The sequence below is a fragment of the Eleutherodactylus coqui genome, chromosome 2, assembly GCF_035609145.1.
Source record: "Eleutherodactylus coqui strain aEleCoq1 chromosome 2, aEleCoq1.hap1, whole genome shotgun sequence".
Lineage (NCBI taxonomy): Eukaryota > Metazoa > Chordata > Amphibia > Anura > Eleutherodactylidae > Eleutherodactylus > Eleutherodactylus coqui.
Genome location: NC_089838.1, coordinates 208,063,260 through 208,069,259, shown reverse-complemented (window position 1 = coordinate 208,069,259; position 6,000 = coordinate 208,063,260).

Genomic DNA, 6,000 nt, shown 5'->3' with positions numbered 1-6,000 from the left:
TGGTCAGACTGGGGCATGCAGTGTGGGCCGAAGCCCACCTGCATTAAACCTGACGTTACCTCAGCTGTGATGGGCACTGCAATGGGATATATTTATGTACCGCCGGTGGCTTCCTGGGACCCACCCATGCTGTCGGTCCACACGGAGTTGTAACTGCATGTGTCCACTTCTACAGAACCCCAGTCTGACTGGGGCATGCAGTGTGGGCCGAAGCCCACCTGCATTAAACCTGACGTTACCTCAGCTGTGATGGGCACTGCAATGGGATATATTTATGTACCGCCGGTGGGTTCCAGGGAGCCACCCATGCTGTCGGTCCACACGGAGTTGTAACTGCATGTGTCCACTTCTAAAGAACCCCAGTCTGACTGGGGCATGCAGTGTGGGCCGAAGCCCACCTGCATTAAACCTGACGTTACCTCAGCTGTGATGGGCACTGCAATGGGATATATTTATGTACCGGCGGTGGGTTCCAGGGAGCCACCCATGCTGTCGGTCCACACGGAGTTGTAACTGCATGTGTCCACTTCTAAAGAACCCCAGCCTGACTGGGGTATGCAGTGTGGGCCGAAGCCCACCTGCATTAAACCTGACGTTACCTCAGCTGTGATGGGCACTGCAATGGGATATATTTATGTACCGCCGGTGAGTTCCAGGGAGCCACCTATGCTGTCGGTCCACACGGAGTTGTAACTGCATGTGTCCACTTCTAAAGAACCCCAGTCTGACTGGGGCATGCAGTGTGGGCCGAAGCCCACCTGCATTAAACCTGACATTACCTCAGCTGCGATGGGCACTGCAATGGGATATATTTATGTACCGCCGGTGGCTTCCTGGGACCCACCCATGCTGTCGGTCCACACGGAGTTGTAACTCCATGTGTCCACTTCTAAAGAACCCCAGTCTGACTGGGGCATGCAGTGTGGGCCGAAGACCACCTGCATTTAATCGGACGTTACCTCAGCTGTGATGGGCACTGCAATGGGATACATTTATGTACAGCCGGTGGGTTCCAGGGAGCCACCCATGCTGTGGGTGCACACGGAATTCCCATTGCGGAGTTGTACCTGACTGTGACTATTTATAAAAAACCCCGGTCTGACTGGGGCATGCAGACACCTTGACAGAATGAATAGTGTGTGGCACATGGGTTCCCCATTGCTATGCCCACGTTTGCAGCTCTTGATGTAGGTGGCACAGGATTGAATTTCTCATTGCTTCTGTACAGCATTATGGGCTATCGCCCCGCCCCTTTTAAAGAGGGTCGCTGCCTGGCCGTGCCAACCCTCTGCAGTGTGTGCCTTCGGTTCCTCCTCATGGCAGATGCACTTATAAATAGACATGAAGGTGGTGTGGCTATGAGGCCAGCGTGTGGCATGAGGGCAGCTGAGGGCTACGCAGGGACACTTTGGTGTGTGCTGTGGACACTGGGTCGTGCGGGGGGGTTGGGCAGCATGTTACCCAGGAGAAGTGGCAGCGGAGTGTCATGCAGGCAGTGATTGTGCTTTGTTGGAGGTAGTGTGGTGCTTAGCTAAGGTATGCCTTGCTAATGAAGGTTTTTCAGAAGTAAAAATTGTTGGGAGGGGGTGGGGGGCCAGTCTTGCCGCTATTGTGGCTTAATAGTGGGACCTGGGAACTTGAGATGCAGCCCAACATGTAGCCCCTCGCCTGCCCTATCCGTTGCTGTGTCGTTCCCATCACTTTCTTGAATTGCCCAGATTTTCACAAATGAAAACCTTAGCGAGCATTGGCGATATACAAAAATGCTCGAGTCGCCCATTGACTTCAATGGGGTTCGTTACTCGAAACGAACCCTCGAGCATCGCGAAAATTTCGTCTCGAGTAACGAGCACCCGAGCATTTTGGTGCTCGCTCATCTCTAGTTGTGAATGCTCCCTTAATGGATGTGTTTTTTATCTGTGGTATTAAATAGAGATGAGTGAATGAAACCTGTAGAACCCAAATTCAGGTTGAACTTTACTAAAAGTTTGATTCGACGAGAACCCAAACCTCAGGTTTGTTTTGGCCAAACCGAAAGTTCATAAAACCCCCCAAAACTAGTCTAAGAGGAGGGTGGGGTGGTAGTTCTTCAATTTTGCCTTGCAGTGCTGGGGTTTTGGGTTCAAATCTGACCAAGGAAAACATCTGAATGGAATTGGAAAACTCCAAGCAGATGTTGTCCTTGGTCAGATTTAAATCTAACACTCCAGTAGTGCTAACCCCTAAACCACAATGGTCCTTTTCATTTCTTTCACTGGAGAGGAGAATAAAAAGAAACACAAAGAGAACATACAAACTCCATGTAGTTGTTGTTCTTTGTCCTAAGAACCCAAGACTCCAGCAGTGCAAGGCAACAGTACTAACTACTCAGCCAACATTCTTTTTTCTTCATCTTCCTCCAGAGGAGAAAAAGAATAGAAAAAATGTGACTGCAGGGCAGCAGCTGAGCTACATCCATCGAAGGACCACCGGCATACTCTTAAACAGTGCTGAATACCAGTTTTAGGGTTTTTATGAACTTCCAATTTTGTTCAAACTAATTCGGACTGAATAGAACTTTTTGATGAAATTCAGCGAACCGACTGAACCATACTTTTGAAAATTTTGCTTATCTGAATTAAGAATAAGCAATGCAGCATGCTCTAGCTGTGCTGTTTTGTTCCACAGATTTCCATACCATATTTAATATGCCTTAAAGGGGTTGTCTGAGTTAAATTTCTGGATGTCACAGTCTGCCACACCAATCACAGTGCCTAGCGCTCCTGTGCTAAGGTCCACGATTGGCAACAGTAGCCTGTGACATCATGTACACAGGCTGCGGCAGCCTGTAGACATTATGCCACAAGAGGAACCTAGATCTGCCGGCAGGGGACATGCGGGTAGCTGAGAGGTGAACTGCTTTATTATGTTTCAGAGTGGGGAAGATAGAGTAAGGCCCAATGTCTACAGACGGATTGGATACTGCATGCGGAAATCTGCATTGGAAACCGACCCTGCCCGCAGCCAGGGAGACTGCTTACCCGTCCAGGTCTTCTGCGTGCCTGTCTGGGTCCTCTATGATCTTCACTGCAGATGTGTACGGAAGTGGAGTGGAGTTTTTTCCGGACAGGCCGTGGATCAGACGGCTTCCATTGACTTTAATGGAAGAAGTCGGTGCGGGAACCGCACTGAAATGGAGCATGCTGTGATTTGTTTTCCGGACCAAAAGGTCCACAAAACAAATCTGCATGCGTTAGTTCAGCTGCGGATGTTAATGTTTCTTCATGGGCGGCTTAAAGTGCAGATCATCCGTGCAGGTGACCCGCACAGATTCCGCAATTCAAGTGCGCCCGTGGATATTGGGCCTTAGGCCACTCTCACACAGGCGACAGTAAAAACGCAGCATTTTTACTAGGGCAGAGCTACTCTGTGCAGCGTTCAGTGTGACCGTTTGCGTTGTTGCAATGTTTTTAGCACAGTAACAACGCAAGCAAAGCAAGCCAATGACGTCAGCACTTTCACTTTCCCTCCTGGTGGCATAGATCGCTGCATTCAAAAAGAGGGGTAAAACGCTGTACACAGTGTTTTACCGCATTTTGGCCGCGTTGAAAATGCTACCCATTCATTTTAATGGGGGCCGTATTGCGTTTAAAAACACTGAAATGCCCGAAAATAGAACAGGCAGCGATCGAAAAACACAGCATTAGAAATGCTGCGTTCGAAAGCTCGTTTGAGAAGCCCCATTGAAATCAGTGGAGGCGTTTTACAATGTTTGAAATGCCGCACTAAATACTGTAAAAATGGCCTGTAGAAGCCCAAGGGCTCATTCACATGAGCGTGTTATCACCACATGTTACGCACGTGTATTTTCCGTGCGTAACATGGAGTAAATGGAGGCAATGAAAGTCTATGGACTTTCATTCTTCCATTCCCACTTGTATTGGAGCTGCGATGGGACATCTGTATAAAACACAGGAAAAATAAATTGCAGCATTTCTCTGTGTTTCATATAGAGCCTTTGAAGGGCCCCATATTGAAACGCTGCCCCTTTGTAATGTCTGTGACAGGGCAGCGTTTAATACGGAGCCTCTCTCTGCACAGAACGAGGGATTTAAAATAAAAGTCACACTGCGCATGTCTGTGTCGTTATAATCCCAGGCATGCACAGCGCCTATCGCAGCGTGTACGTGATCTCTGCCGGCTCTTCTGCCTGCAGAGCGTAGGGGCTGCATTGAGTACAACTCTGCGCGACTTGCAGAGTTGTACTCATACTCCCATGTGAATGAGCCCTAAATGGGGTTTTCTGGGACTAAAAAAAATTAGAGGCAGAGAATGTTGTAAAATAAAGAAATAAGGCATACTCACCTCCTTATGTGGGCCCATCATCCAGCACACGAGCTGCGGTCACTGGTGCTTCAATTCCAGGAGAAACTCCATCAGTTCTGAGCCTTTGATTATAATAGTATGTGTATAGCGCCAACTTATTCTGCAGCGCTTACAAGCATGGGAGAACACAGACAATACAACAATTACATGTGATATACAATCAGTTTGAAACTAAGGGATGGGGGTGATACAGGGGTGGATAAGGCATGGGGGAACACAAGAAGTACAGGAGTTACATGTGGAAATTAGTTATTGGGAAGCAAACGGGGTGGGCAGTAAGGAGGTGCAAGGGTAGAGGTCATATGAGATAGGTAGGGTGGAAGGTGTGGGTTGACGTGGGAAGGTGCAGGAGGACTTGGTCAGGAGATTTGGTATGCCTCCCTGAAGAGGTGCGTTTTTAAGGCGTGTCTGAAATTTCAGGCATCTAGGATTGTCCAGATGCCTTGGGGTAGAGCATTCTAGAGGATGGGTGCTGCTCTGGTGAAATCCTGGATGCGAGTGTGTAAGGTTCGTGTTAGAGGAGTGTTTAGTCTGAGTGTGTTAGTGGATCAGAGTGTGCTGGCTGGGTGGTGTACGGACAGGAGGGAAGCAATGTACGGTAGCGCAGCACTGTGGAGATCTTTGTGGGTGAGGGTGAGGAGTTTGAATTTCATTCTGCTGTGGATGGGCAACCAATGCAGTGACTGGCATAGTGCAGAGGAGTCTGAGAAACATCTGTATAGAAAAATGAGTCTAGCTGCCACATTTAATATGGATTGGAGAGGAGCAAGTCTGGTGCGGAGGAGGCCAATGAATAGCGAGTTGCAGTAGTCGAGTCGGGAGTGGCTGAGGAGGACGAGTGTCTTTAGCGCGTCCGTGGTTAGGAACGGCTGGATTTTAGCAATATTACTAAAGTGCAGGTGGCATTTTCGGGCCAGAGATTGGATGTTGGGGGTAATGGAGAGTTCAGAGTTCATCTGGGGATGGCAGATACTGATATGGAGATGTTGGGGGGAGGTCGGCTGGTTGAGGGCGGAAAGACAAGAAGGTCAGTTTTTGAGAGGTGAAGTTTGAGAAAGAGGGAGGACATAATATTAGAGACAGTGGACAGACAGTTTGTGATGTTTTGGAGGAACGGTGCAGAGATATCACGGGAAGAGGTGTATAGCTGGGTGTCGTCAGCATAAAGATGGTATTGGAGGCTGAATTTGCGGATGGTTTATCCAATTGGGCTGTGTAGATAGAGAAGAGGAGGGGACCAAGGACCGAGTCCTGGGGGACACCGACAGTGAGAGGAAGGGGAGAGGAGACAGAGCCAGCGAAGGAGACGCTGACAGAGCGGTTATAGAGGTAGGAATAGAACCAGGAGAGAGCAGTTTCCTTTAAGCCTATAGAACGAAGAAAAAGTGAGAAGGATGTAATGGTCAACAGTGTCAAATGCAGCGAAGAGGTCAAGGAGGATTAGTAGGGAGTAGTTGCCTCTCGACTTTGCTGTCATCAGGTCATTTGATACTTTTGTGAGGGCGGTTTTGGTCAAGTGCATGGGGCGGAAAGCGGACTGGAGGGGGTTGAGGAGAGAGTTATCAGAGAGAAAGTGTGTAAGGCAGGTATAGACTAGGCGTTCTAATAATTTGGAGATGAAGGGGAGGTTTGAGA